At 44.1% G+C, this 14,010-nt stretch overlaps 1 long non-coding RNA gene across 5 annotated transcripts in view; it reads left to right on the top strand.

Annotated features, from left to right (window-relative positions):
- The window catches only part of LOC309444473, a 35,846-nt gene extending 21,846 nt beyond the window's left edge, over positions 1-14,000 (top strand). For 4 of the 5 annotated variants that reach the window (XR_014185045.1, XR_014185046.1, XR_014185047.1 and 1 more), the window contains 5 exons: positions 4,859-4,926; positions 6,183-6,329; positions 7,738-8,520; positions 12,115-12,247; positions 13,847-14,000. This is a non-coding gene — a long non-coding RNA (uncharacterized lncRNA). The remainder of the gene's footprint in view (positions 1-4,858; positions 4,927-6,182; positions 6,330-7,737; positions 8,521-12,114; positions 12,248-13,846) is intronic. The other variant, XR_014185044.1, reaches the window with a different exon arrangement.
- Positions 14,001-14,010: the final 10 nt, after the last annotated feature.

The following is a 14,010-nucleotide window of genomic DNA, read 5'->3' as shown; positions in this document are numbered from 1 at the left end:
TGGTCGGTTGATGAGCGTTGTGTTTTGATGTGCCCTGTATATCACAAATGTTTCTTTTCCATATATTTTCCATAATTTTTTCTTGTTTGTCATCTCATCTTTTAAGTCATGGATTAGGAAGAGCTGTGCTCCCCCTCATCTGCTATACTGTTCTTTCTGGCTGAAGGTTCATTATTTCCTTACAGTCCTGGCTCCTTGTCATCTTAAATTGCAAATACCACTTAAGGGTAAATAAAAGAGACTAGTTTTTGTGCACGTGAAGAAAATAAGAAAAAGCTTGGAAACAAAATCCGATGTAACTTAATAGCACAGAAATCAGAAGGCAAATAATAATGCTCAAGTGATTCAATGATTTAAAACTCAGGTTTTAAAGTGAACGCCAAGAGAGAAGCAGGTCTTTTTGGCAGGCTGGCTGCAAAGCCCAGGCCCTGTCACTGAGGCTGTTGGCACCAGAGGGCAGACCGAGACCAGGGTGGGCTGCCCGTGCCCAGCCCTCCTGCCTGCCGAGGGCTTCTCGGTGCTCTCTGCTGAGGATTTTCTGTGCATATTGCTATGTGTGGTTATAATTTAACTGTTTCAAGTCTAAATTTAAAAATTCTTTCCTCTTTTGGAAGGCATTTCCCTGTTTGCAGCTTTTTTTAGCGTACAAGACTCCAGCTCTCCCATACGCCAACCTCTTCTGTCTCACAGTAAAATTATCAGTGGAAAGAGGATTTTGAAGGCATTCAATTCACCGCAAGTTAAGGAAGCCACTTGTTAAAACACCAATATATTCTTACATCAAAATAAGAAGCTATATCCTTCTTGAGATATTAAAAATATGAGCAACCCTAGAATACCTGGAGATAACTACTGCAAACTAGAACTATCCAGCCCCGCCTCACAGAGCAACACTGAAAGAGCAACACTTGCTCCCCAAAACAGAAACGAGTCAGAGAACTGAGGCTTTGGCAGCTGCTGTTTGGTTTCTGTGCTTTCTGACATCATGTACGATCCACACACATCAGGATGACAGACACCACTGCTGCTGCTGAACAGCTTGTATTTGCTAATTAATACCAGCATTCTGCATTAATGTATTATTCCATGACAGTCTGTCTTATAGTCGTTACTTTTGCTGTTCTTTGAGTTTCATTTAGGTCTTGTTGAATATTTTATTTTAAAACATAATTAACATTGGCTCATATGTGACAGGGATGTATGATGCAAAATGGGTATTAAAATGATAAATTATAAAGTAATAATAGTAATTGGATTTATTGCAGATTGAATAGTTTAATATATTTCATTCGGGTTTGGTTAAACTCTATAAAATTAACATAATTCATTAAAATTTAAAAGGAATACAAATAAAAAGGTTCGAGGCTCAAAAATCAATTATAGTGGATTTTAATTAAAAATGTTTAGGCTTTTCTCAAAAAATGGGTTGTCAAATTCTGCAAGCCTGTGTGACATGGTTTGGTTGTCTTGACTTGGCACTTTACCCATGGTACGTAGGTTTTGGCCAAAAATGTGTTACTGCGTACTGTATGTTACTGTTTGTAATATAGTGCAATAGAAAAGCGATACCTCTGAGCGCTTCATGCTGCAGCACAGTGGCTGCTGCAGTGTTCATGCTCCCCTGCAGCCAGGGTGCTTCCTCTGGTCACCTCCAAAGCTTCTGGCAGGGCCAGGACACCCACCTGCTCAAGGCGTCTATAAGAAAGATGGGGATAGACTTTTTAGAAGGGCATGTTATGACAGGACAAGGAGTGATGGTTTTAAACTAGAAGAGGGGAGATCCAGGCTAGACATGAGGAAGAAATTTTTACACTGAGGGTGGTGAAACACTGGCCCAGGTTGGCCAGAGAGGTGATGGATGCCCCATCCCTGGAGACATCCCAGGCCAGGCTGGACGGGGCTCTGAGCAACCTGATCTGGTTGAAGATGTCCCTGCTCATGGCAGGGGTGGCACTGGATGAGCTCTGAAGGTCCAACCCAAATCTATTCTATGACCACACGCAGTGAGCTCCTAAACACAGAGAAGGGTTTTACATACACTGTGTATAACTTGGCCTTGGGGCCCTGGAGTAAGATGAAGCGGTTTTTACTAGGACTAAGGTGACAGGAAGGAAGAGGCACTTTTCGCACAAGGCTTATGTTAAAATAATTTATGTTTCACTGAAGCATCTTTTGCTGCATTTCCAGAAAGTGTTTAAGCACAAAGTGCTGGGGTCAGAGTCCAGACAAGGGCACCCCCCAGCCCAGGGGCTGTTCCTGCTGCCCAAGCCCACAGAGAAGCAAGAGGCTCTGGCTGTGCAGGGCAGTGTCTGCAGTACAGCTTGGACCAGCCAATGCCTGGAGTTGGGAACCGGGATGAAATCCCCAGAAAGTTGAAAAGGTTCATTAATTAAACAGATAAAAATTTCTCATTTTTCCTCTGTAATGAGGCATCTTTCTCAAAGGCATCACTATCAGCAGGCCCTGTTCCTGCCAGACTATTTCAAAGCAATACAATTAGGCTGTCAGGAATGAACCATTCTGTTTAATAAAATGAGCCAGTGTGCACCCCTCCAAAGGGACGCATTGCTGAGTCCACACACGTGAAAGCTTCAGCTACTGAGGCTCCCTGTAGCTTTAGATCCTGCTGGTTTGAATGTATCTGTCACAACACCCAGCTCACGCGAATCCTGCCTGTAGGACATGTGTGTCTTCATGAATTCAGGTAGTGTGACCCAGAGAGAAAACAAGTAGAAAGTATTTTTGTGTTGAAACTGGGCTCAACAAACCTCATGGTGTCCCTTTTGCTGCAGTCAGCACCTGAACTCACAGTGTCCTGCACTGCTGCCTGAGGCAGTGAGGTGACAGTGTCTTTGCCCAGCTGTTTGGGAGCAGTGTATAGTCACGCAGGTTATGTATAACCCGTCACACTGGGCTGGTGATGCGTGTAGGCAGCATTTTTTCTTTTTAATGTTCCCTGTATCCACATTGGCTTTTTATCAACCAGTTATAGAGGTGCTGGTGACAATATAAAGCCCAAAGCTTCAAGAGGAATTCAGGTTGATCCTCTCATGAGACTGCAATGAAGGGCACTGACCCTGTGCTCAGGAGTCTCCCAGCAAATCCACTTGATGTTTTCATACATGGGAGGATGAAGAGCAGCGACAGCGCGTGAGGGTCTTGACTCCCACCGCAGGCAGGGTCTTAACAAGCAGTGCTCAGGGTGGTCAGCTGCCCGCACAGAGCAGCTCCCTATCTGTAATCTGACTTCTTCTGAACTGCTGGTGTGTGGTGGGGCAGTGAGGAGGTTAATGCTGCATTGCTTTGGTAATTGGAAAAAAAGAAAAGTCCATCCAAAGCCAACCAAAAATCCCCTGTTTGAGGCCAGTGCTCTAGTAAGTGCCTTTTAAAGAAACAATAACCTGGTGGAATAGAAAATATGTTGTCCATCTCTTCAGTAGAAATCTGTTAAACCCTGGAGAGAGGCAGGTGTCCAAGGAGATAAAAGTAATAAATGCGTCTGCAGTTCTGGAGTGAGCTAGCCTGTCAGGCTGGTAATTAAATGAAAGCCCCTCTCAGGAAATGCTGGAAGCTAATAGATATACATGGAGATGCCAGTTCATTTGCCTCAGCAATATATGTTAATTTTAGCATGAGATTAATTCATACATTTTTGCAATGGGAAAAATGGTGGGGGTGGGAGGGAGAGAGAGTTTTCATCCTGTCAGTGATTATTTTAGGTGGTAGAGATTATGAGCACCTTATACTTCTTAAAAACAGAACGGTGGGTGAGAATGGGAAAGAGAAAATGTTTAATTTAAGCAGATCCTCTAAACAGAATTAACTAATCACAGGCTTATAACTGACCTGAACTGCATTTGCAGACAGCTGCTGGGGGATCTTTTGCTTTGCCACAGCTCAGCAAGTACAGAGCCCCAGTTAGCAAATAGCTTGAGTCTCTCTGTCTTGGTGTGGTTTAAAAGGATTTCTAAGAGTTACAGGAGTGTGAAATTAGGAGTGCTGCAGTGGCAGATCACACCTGCGGGAAGAACAGCAATTATTTGAGAGTGCAGAAAGCTCAAGGATCTTTGGTAGGTGCAGGAAGGGGCTGACTTGTCTGTAAAGTGGCTGGTAGTCACTGACAGAACTGCACATCTAGACTTGGGGCAACAAGTGCATTTCTGCTCGGGATCTAAGCAGTGTTAGCAATGTGCACTTACCATTGACAGAGCTGCCCAGCTCCTCCTGGTTTGTGGTTGTCCTGTTCTGGAAGACAACTAATTCTGAGGCCAGACAGACATCGAAGCAGGCGGGATGTTCACCTGATGCAGAAGAGGGGCCTGTGACCCTGCTGTGTGCACAGCAGGGTGTGTTTGTGTCTTATGGTCCCTCTCTGAGGGCTTTTTGACTCTCGCATCCCATTTCCATCATATCATCACCATGAAGCTCTTATATAACATCCCCACAGCTCTCATGCTCACATTAGAGGATAAATATACCATTAATATTGCGTGCTCTGCCCTGCGGTGAATCCAGAGTTGCCGGCTCTGGCTTGTGGTGTGTGCCGCAGCACAGGCTGTCTGCTGCGGCAGCGCCGGGTTCTGCTGGGCACGGGGTGCTTGTAGAAATGAGCCCCTGATTTACACTTCCAAGTGTGGCGTTAAGAGCATGACTATAGGTATTTCATCTCTGAAACACATAGTGAGCACAGCAGGCTTCTTCCTAAAAAAAAATCCTCTGATCTGTAAAATTATCAGCATTGATGCAGCAGAAGGCAAAGCAGATTTTCCTTTATTTTCTTCTGCCTTAGAGGAGGAATACTCACTTGCCCTTCAGTGTGTTTACAGCCCATTTACCAACACTTCTTTTTTAATTTCAGACCTACATTTTGGAACAGTGACAAGCAAGGGGTGTTTCTTTTCAGAGCCTGGAGCAGTCAGTGCAAAGGTAAAGTTTATTTAATGAAAAGAATAGTTCCAGCTGAATTCACATTGTGAAATTACAGGTCCATTTAAAGCAAAAAGGAAATGGTGGCAGGTTAGGGTCAGGAAGTAAGGTATTGACATCTGCTGCAAAGTGCATCCAACAACTGTCTTCAAATTTTTAAGTTTTTATAGGACATTTTTCTTTTCTTTGTATAGTTATGCAAAATAATAGAACTAAAAAATATGTGCTAGATGCTGAAAGCAAGCTCAAGGCTTGCTCAGGATTGCAAGTGGAGACATTATAAACGGTGTCTCAAATGCTGACTGATTTCAGAGCTATGGGCTCTGTCCTTGCTGTTGTTGACCAGGACAGAGGTCTGTGGCCTTCCTGCCTGCGTGTGTGTCCCCAGGGGATGTCCTCCCTGTGCGGCTGGCCGGGGCAGGACCCCCGGGCCGCGATCCCCATGAGGGCTGGCCCTGGCTGCACACCCTTTACTTTGCAGCCAGTGCCCTGGTCACACAGAAGCCACCTCAGTCCCTTTTGTTCCAGACTGCAGCTGTCAAAATGTACATTTTTCACGGGAAAGAGGGTTGCTACCGGCTTTTTGTAATAACACTTTAAATGTTGTTTGTTCTTAGCACTCTTGCTACAGAGACTGGCTGCTACGTCTCCTCCCAGGCACTTCTGGCCCTGCTTCGAGGGCTCCCTGTTAGGGAAGTGAGCTAGAAACAAACCTGGGAATATTTCCTAAATCCTGCCTTTATCAGCCCTGTGTGTTTGCCTGTGAGAGCTGTGGGAGACACAGAGGACTCAGGAAAGCCCGTATCATTGCAGGAGGGGCTCCTGTGCCAGGGAGTTTGTCTTAGTGAAGCCCTCCCTCCTGCCTGAGGAGTCACTGGAGATTGTCAAAGGGACTGCCAGAGATTTGAGAGACTTTGGGGCATGTCTTAGTGTCTCTGTCTTGACAGCGCTGAATCCAGCTGAGCCCTTCCATAACCCTGGCATTTAAAGAGAAATTGTGTTTGTAGTTGTCCTCCTCTTCTGAGTTAAAACAACCAAAAAAGATAGAAATAATCATTTCCCACATCATCTTGCATATAAAAATACCAGGCTCCACAGTTGCCCCCATTTTTGCTGCCTGCACAGGCATGTGGTGTCAGCTCTGGGGGTAGAAACCAGGGATGTTAAAGTTGCCAGTGAAGATGTATTACCTGCAGATTGCAGCTCAAATTCTGCTCTGGCTTGGTTGCACCAAAATATTTTTGTGCTTTGAACAGAGGTGATGAACGAACAAACCAGTTGGAACCCTTATTCTCTCTGAGCATCGGAGGAGGCGTTTCCACAGGCCGGTGTTGAGCGCACCATCAGACACAGCGCGGCACCCGCTGCAGCTCCGCTCCGAGGTCCCGGCGCTGCCAAGAGCTGTGAGTTTAAAACTGGCTGAGTCTCTCACACAGCAACATGATTTACTAAACCACTAAGATATTGGGTCAGCCTTGTAAATCATTTTAATTATTTCACTAAACAGGTTGTGGAAATAGATCAATAGAAAATATGGCATTTAGGCTTACAATGCTGTGCATTCATTATGGGAAAGAAATTATATTAACTGATTTAGGAGCTAATAATAACCGAAAATAACAATTTAATGGAAGCCTTCCAATCCTGTGCTTTGAAAGCAGGATACAGCTATACACAATCTACCCATTTTAATCTCAGTCAAGTATACATAACAATTTTTCGACTCTCAGAGAAACGTCAGTCAAGTACAAGTAACTTGCAGACTTTCAGCATCCCATAAATTACATTATAATAAAACAAAAACAAAGACACTGTCAATAACCATTTTTTTGTACTGGCAGGGTCACACGAACGAGGCACATGAAAAACAAGAAAATATATTGCAATGTAACGAAGTGGAGGTGTTGCACAGCAGGGGCTATTTTCCACTTGCAATTGCTGTTTCCATGAGACAGTGGTTTGTGCTGCTGGGCTTGAAGGGCACTTTTGTCTCTAAAATGTTGGGGTTTTGTCTCAAACATCTGAATACTAAATATATGCTTTATACATGAAATATATATATAAAGAGAGAGGGAGGAAAACAAACCAGAAAAACCTAATCTCTCCTGTGCAGCAAAAGCCAAGTGTCACCGTTCAGTAGCTGGGGTCAGCATTGCTCTATTACAATTATTTTACTGTAGCTAAACTAAATTGGGTACGCTGTGTCCTGGTTTTCTTAATGCATGCACAGTAGTCACCTGTGCTGTTAAAATACTTTCTCCCGAAATAAGCTGTACATGGTGACTATTTAATGCCTTATTGGCCATCGAGTAACTACACTGAACCAAGCGGGCACGATTGTGGGCAGAATTAAACTGCAATCAGTGCACCTCTGTTCCCTGCTCGTTTGAAGCCTGCAGTCTACTGATAGGCAGCTGTCACATCAGCTGTCTCCACTCTGGTTTGCAGGCAGAGTTAAGCTTTTCTTTAAGCCCTCAGGCTAGATAGCATTTGAGTTATGCGCTTTATCACACCCCTATTAGCTAGGGATGCATGATGAAAATCTTTATCAGTGAGTTTATTTGGGAAAACACCTTATTTTGCTTCTTGGTTCAGCATATGAATTAAAAAACAAACACTTTCTCTCCACTGAGAAAAGCTTATTTTAGAGCAGAGTGAAACTTTGAACAGTGGCGAATGGTGCTGCTCCTGCTTATTCACCTGTCTCCTTGAGCTCCATCCAGCTGTTTTGGGAACACAGAGTGTTGCTCAAATAAAAATAAATGGCTTCAGCCTGACCGCAGAACTGACTGAGCACATTTCCCTGTGCAGGCTGTGCAGCACAATGATCTCCTGCTCCCCAGATCCCACGGCAGGTGAGTTTTAGTGTCCTCAGGTAAATGGCCCCTGCAGCTTCTCCAGCCTCCTCCCTCTCCATGCTGCAGTCGCACTCTCAGCTATAAACAACCACTGCGAGGGGTATTTTCCCCAAGCCCTGTAAATGCCAGCAGCAACAGATGAGCCCTGAATGAAGGGAAATGTGCTGTGTGAACACGTGGCTATTTCATGGCATGGAACATGAGCTGTGCTTTCTCTCATGCTGCTCTGCTCCAAACCTGCAGTGGCAAGGTTCGAATTACCCTGGGTAATGAGCCTAAACAAGGCTGCCTTTTCCATGCGCATTTATGACCGGATTGACAAATACTTTTTGAAGCTAGCAAAGCTCCACGCGTTTGATTTTGAGATGGTTGGCTTTAGTGGAATGCTTTAGTATAGCACAAGTAGAATAAGACCTCTCTGATGTTAAAATAATCAACTCTTGGGTTAATAATGAGATTTTATGCTCTTGAAAAATATTGCAAACAAGTTCAACTTCTCGCATGTGACACTGCAACAAGCTGGATTTAGATCCATTTACTCAGTCTTGATATTAAATCATGTTACAGTTCAGATTTTGACAGGTGTCTGCTGTGTGTTACTAACTACCATTTGCTGGCGTTTGAGCTCCCCCAGCCCCGGTGGCAGCGAGGTGTGCCTTGCTTCCGACTGACTCTACGTGCTGAAAAAACTGCAAGGTGGCCACATCAGCAAACCCACAACAGCATCAACGCACCGGTATGTACTCAGTTTTGGTTTTCCTGTCTTGTCAAACTCTGCCTATTTCCCTGGAGACTGAAATGCCAGTCTTATTAATTATTAAAAGATGTCACAATGTAAGGAGTGTGTCGCTGACTTCAGTGGGACTCAGCTAGCTCAGATACAGCCATTAGCTCAACAAGGGACTTGACCATAAACTGAGGTTCATTTTAACCAGGGTTGCAATTAACACCTTGCTGTGCATTTAACTAACTTGAGACTTTCATACCACTATAAAAGTCAAAATTATATCCAAGGCCTCTATAAATGGATCACACTATTATCATTATTTGTAGCACTGAATGATTGTATTTTTACTGTCTTGCACTGAATTAGCATAAATGAATCACAAATGTGAGTGTATTTGGTAAAGATCATAAAGCAGCTGATGTTTCCTTAATCAAACTGTACCTTTTCATTGTCTCATTTGAATTTGTTGCCTTTAGCTTCTCCTGTGCACTTTCTCGAGTGCTACATCCCCTTCAGGGTATCAGGTATCACTGACAGACATGGGTCAGTCTAGGTCATCACTCAGTACAGTTATTCCTTGGCCTGACTCAGATTTACATGTGCGCACCATGTCCTTTTCCAAAGACTTATCAATGTTCCTGAGCAAGCGCAGCTCCCAAGCTCATGTGCTGCTTGGCTTAGTCGTGGCCAGGCACGCTGACTAGGTACTCACAGCTTTCCAGAGCTCAGAGCAATGCATGTTCAGTGTAACAATGTGGGGTGTGTCAACAACATCCTAATTCCTGTCAGAGACACAGGACTAACTAGGGAGAGCAGGCTTTTAAATCCTGAGGCACTTGAGGGTCCCTTCAGGAGCCGCCGGGTGGCTTTTCCTTGTGCTGCCGCTGTCCTTGCTGGCTCGAAGCTGGGGCAGAGCGCCTGAGGCTGGGCTGTGCACTGGGATGCTGCGCTGTGCACTGGGATGCTGCGCTGTGCACTGGGATGCTGGGCTGTGCACTGGGATGCTGGGCTGTGCACTGGGATGCTGCGCTGTGCACTGGGATGCTGGGCAGGAGGTTTCCTGAGCTGCACCGGCCAGGGCTCCGAGAGCCCGGCAGTCCAGCCCCTGCTGTCCTGCTGTCAGGGCTTTTGCAGGGATGCCAGGAAGCTGAGAAATTAAGAGACTCCACCAGCATGTTTGTGGGGCTTTGGAGGCTCCAGAGAGTTGGCTCTCTGAGAGCAGGTCTCGGAGCACAGACCATGAGAGGGCACGTGTCCCAAGGGGTAATTCAGTAATTCAGTAATCAGACCCTTTGCTAATGTTTGGCCAAGCTGCTCATATCTAGGTTGCAGCAATGCACCATGTTGCTCTTCTTGAGAGGGAAGGATGAGGCAAACCCAGGGTGAGTGTCAAAGTCCTGACACCGACCTTCCTCCTACCCATCCTAACAGCGGAGCAGCTCTCCCTGTGGGGCTGATGACACATTTTTAAAACTGCAAAGACAGTTGATTAATGATATACTGACAGGTGTCAGTCACTTGGATCAACTCTGACAACTCTGGAAGCAGTGAAATACAAGTGTAAATAAATTATAGCATATGTGTTAAAAAGAGCCTCTGCCATGGGAATTTAGAGCTAAATTTCATGTTTACTGTAGGTTATGAATACAGAAGCACTATTAAAAAAATGAAATTAAAAACTATTATAAAAAACACAGCACTTGGAAATCAAAAGTATCCTACTAATTTTTGCCTGAACAGCTGACTTCAGCTGACAGCCTAAATATCAACACCGGCCTAGTAACTACATAGGCCACCCTAAACCCCAAAATGAGTAATGATCTTCACTCAATTGTCAGAGCAACTTACTAAATTCTGTGATTCTATTATTCTAAATATTTTTCAGGCTTGTAATGCAGAATTCGTATTCTAGTTATAAAAAACCCCCAATCAATTACTGCAGGTTTTCAAGACACAAAAATCCCCAAATAAGAGCCCATGTTATGTGGGCACCTGTTTTTTCATCCTGCTTAACATTCCTAAAGTTTTACCTGTTGATTCCTATTTCAGGGGTATTTACACCAGGATGAATGAAAGTTTTGGACAGATCTGGTCATAGCATAGAAAAAAAAAAAAGCTTAACATCCTCTTTCCCATCTTCCCAGAGTAAATTCTGAAACTGTTCATTGGAAAAGTGTAACCCTCAGTTGAACTGTAAGCATTTTTGGAGTTATTTTCAAGATATTGAACCTTTAACTGCAGATGATTATCCATACAAGACTTACGAAACATTTTAACAATAACAGGAAATCAAATCTGTAAGCAACAAATAGGGAAATCCATTAGCTAATGCTACAGCACAGTCCTCTTCGATTTGACTCTTAATATAACTGTGATTTGCTTGGAATATCCATAATTGCTCTAATTAAAAGGCTGTCAGTCACTGGAGGAAAAATAAGAGATTTCAATCCATTCATTGACATCAGAATGGAGCCCTAAAAAAGCCATCTTGCTCAGTGCTCTATTTTGAATTGTCATTGATGCAGGTCTGAACCGCATAGTTTCCGTGGCTGGCTCCATTTATAATAATATGAATTTTTTACTCAGCAGAGATTGCTGGGTTTTAGAAATATGGCCTAAAACCAACAAACCCCCCCTCCATTCCTCTTCCCCAGCCCCTGCCAAACCCCCATGGCTGTGCCGAGAACAGGCGCCGCTGCCGCTCCGGGGCAGGACAGGGGGATGCAGGAATCCCTCACGGCCGCCCTCCTGCCTTGCTGGGCTTCTTCCAGCCTTGGTCTCATTCTCTTTGGTGTAAAACCCCTTAATTTTCCTATGGAATAGCTATAACTGCTCCTGCATGAACAAAACCCAAATTTGTCTGGAGACCGAAGCCCCCAGCGCCGTGCACCACAGCCCCATAGTCTGCAGTGCCACAAGGCTGCTGGGGGACAAACACACCAAAAAAGCCCAAAAAGCAGTTAAAAAAATAATCCCACGTCTTTGCTGTAAGGCAAAGTTTTACCATCTAATAACTCTCTTTATTAATAAGCAATAATTTGTACACGTTGGTTGGTATTTTAGCACTCTCCCATGGCTTGTAGCACTGGCTTTCCCTTACCTGGTGGCAGAGCCCTGGGGTGGCACGGCTGGTGTCCCCATGGGCCAGCAGGCTGCAGGTGCCGAGCGTCCTTGGTCGAGAGCCCTTCGCTCTCCCAGCAACACGAGGCAGCGTACTCACGCTACCAATTAATATTCTCACAACAACTTCCCCCCAACCCCCTCAATCAGTCTTTGCTAAAAGCATTAATTAAGACTTTAACATTTTTGATCCCATCAATTTTCTGTTCTTTTCTTATTAAATAGATGTACTAGGGGAGTTTGAATAATAACTGCCCAAAGTTTGGGGATAATGAATAAATGAACTTTGCCAGCCTCTGGCTAAGCATGAAATTTACTGTGTAGTAACAAATGGAATAGCGGCAGCTCATACATTAACCAACCTAGTTTCGACACAAAAGTTTGGGAGCACATTATTTACTTAGTGAGATGGGACTCCAAAATGTTTTATGCAGGAAATGAAAAATGACATGTTCAGTCATTCTTTTGCTTTCTCCATCACAGTGTGAAGCTGCTTGCTCACCCGTCTTCCCTTTGGTGCATCTCCGTCCCTCCTGCCCACACAGCGATGGTTTCAGGACTGCACGTGTTATTTCCCTTGGGAGTTCTGCCAGAATAGGATCATACCAGGAACAAGGTAATTTTGCTTTTTACTTAGTACTTTGAAGGTCACCTGTGTGCTGTAAAACTACTTTTGTTCCATGTATTTTTACATGTGCATGGCTCCAGCATCAGCTCTGTTACACTCTTGTAAATCCATTCATATTTGTAGAAATCCATTAACTCGCAGTGAATTTATAGCTGTATAACTGTGAGCAAACTATGGCTGATGGTGCAGACTGGAAATATTACAAGGAAAAGTGCAAAGTTCTATTGATTTTCTCTCAGGAAGAATGTGTGTTTCCTTATGATTGTTTTATAGATGACTCAGCTCTGGTCCCTAACAGCCATCCCTCATGTTTCCCAGCTCTGCTGCTTGCTGGCTCTGCGAGGGGGAGCTGCTGCCTGTGCTGTCCCCAGCGCAGGGCCAGGGACGGTCCCCACCCCACTTTCTCTGTGTGGCACTGCAGGAGATGCGCTGCCTCTCCACGGCCCTGCAGTCCAAGCACTTATTCCTAATGGATTCTGACAACAAACACCACCAGGAATGCTGAGATTTATGAAAGAGCAAGATTTGCCACTAGCCTCTGTCCATTAAGGGTACGGCAAAACCTCACTTTGCCCTTTGTAAATACAATCAGCAGAAGTGAGGCAGTTGCCCTTTTCAGAAGAAAGAGCTCTCTCAAAGGACAGATGTTTTAGCAGAAGTCCTTAACATGCTCACAAGCAATAAGGCTCCATGTTCTTTATATTTTTCTATCAAAATGTTTTGCATTCCTTTAGGTGCTTTTTAAAGACTACATACTGTACTGAAAGCTGGAGCCTTATCTCTAGCCAGTTATTTTCCCTGCACTACCCAAATACTGTGCCAAACATAAGTTGTGCATTTTGCAAAAATGCCCCCCAAACTTAGAGAACTCATGCTGCACATTTTTGAAGGCAGAAATATAGCCAAGGTAAAAGTAGAGCCAGGTTATCTCAGCAATCTGCTCCCTTGTTGAGGTTATCCTGTGTGCTGGGAATGAATTATCTCTGCATGTGTGCAGGTCTTCACTGGAAATAAAAGATGCCTGTTGCTCTTGTTAGACAAGATTTTTCATCAAATCCTCAGGTTATTGTTTAGTAGTTCTGAGGTTTTATAGTGAATTGGAATATAAGAATTGTTATTCCTACTGTGGCACACTTAATTCTGATCTCAGAAAGGATAAAAAAAAGTTATTTTTAGTTGCAGCTTTAATATTTTTTCACCTTTAATGTGATTGAAGTCTAAAAGACCTTGATAATTCTACTCCTGCCACTGCACACAAACCTTCCAGTTGCTGCCACAGGTAACAGGCTACATTACACAGGGAAGGACAAATGCAAGATGATGTATTTCCTCCCATGTTTTCTGCAAACCACACAGTATGCAATTCAAGACATAATGTACTCCGTGAGTGATGAAACAAAAGTATTAGAGCAAAGCAGATGATGTGTTTACTAAGAGACTGCTGAGCGGTGGTTGACATTGAAATAGAAGCATAACTACTCCTAGATAGACATGCTCCACTGCTTCAGGCATCAGCTATTTGTTTAGATACATTTAGGCAGACTTTTTTTCTTCCTCTTGTGGAAAAATTTGTGTTCTCTTCCTTAGAAGGAAGATGAGTCACTGGAATATGCACTGCCCTTCAGAAAAAAAGCAGCAGTGATGAAGAACTCATCAGAGGACCCACGGTTCAAACCCACGCAGGTCTCACTTTCAAGATCAGCTTCATGACGTGAAGGATTAAAGCCCTCATGATGTTATGGACTCCATGT

Source organism: Streptopelia decaocto, assembly GCF_964273445.1.
Source record: "Streptopelia decaocto genome assembly, chromosome: 11".
NCBI classification, from domain to species: domain Eukaryota; kingdom Metazoa; phylum Chordata; class Aves; order Columbiformes; family Columbidae; genus Streptopelia; species Streptopelia decaocto.
This window is presented reverse-complemented; position numbering and strand designations above follow the sequence as displayed.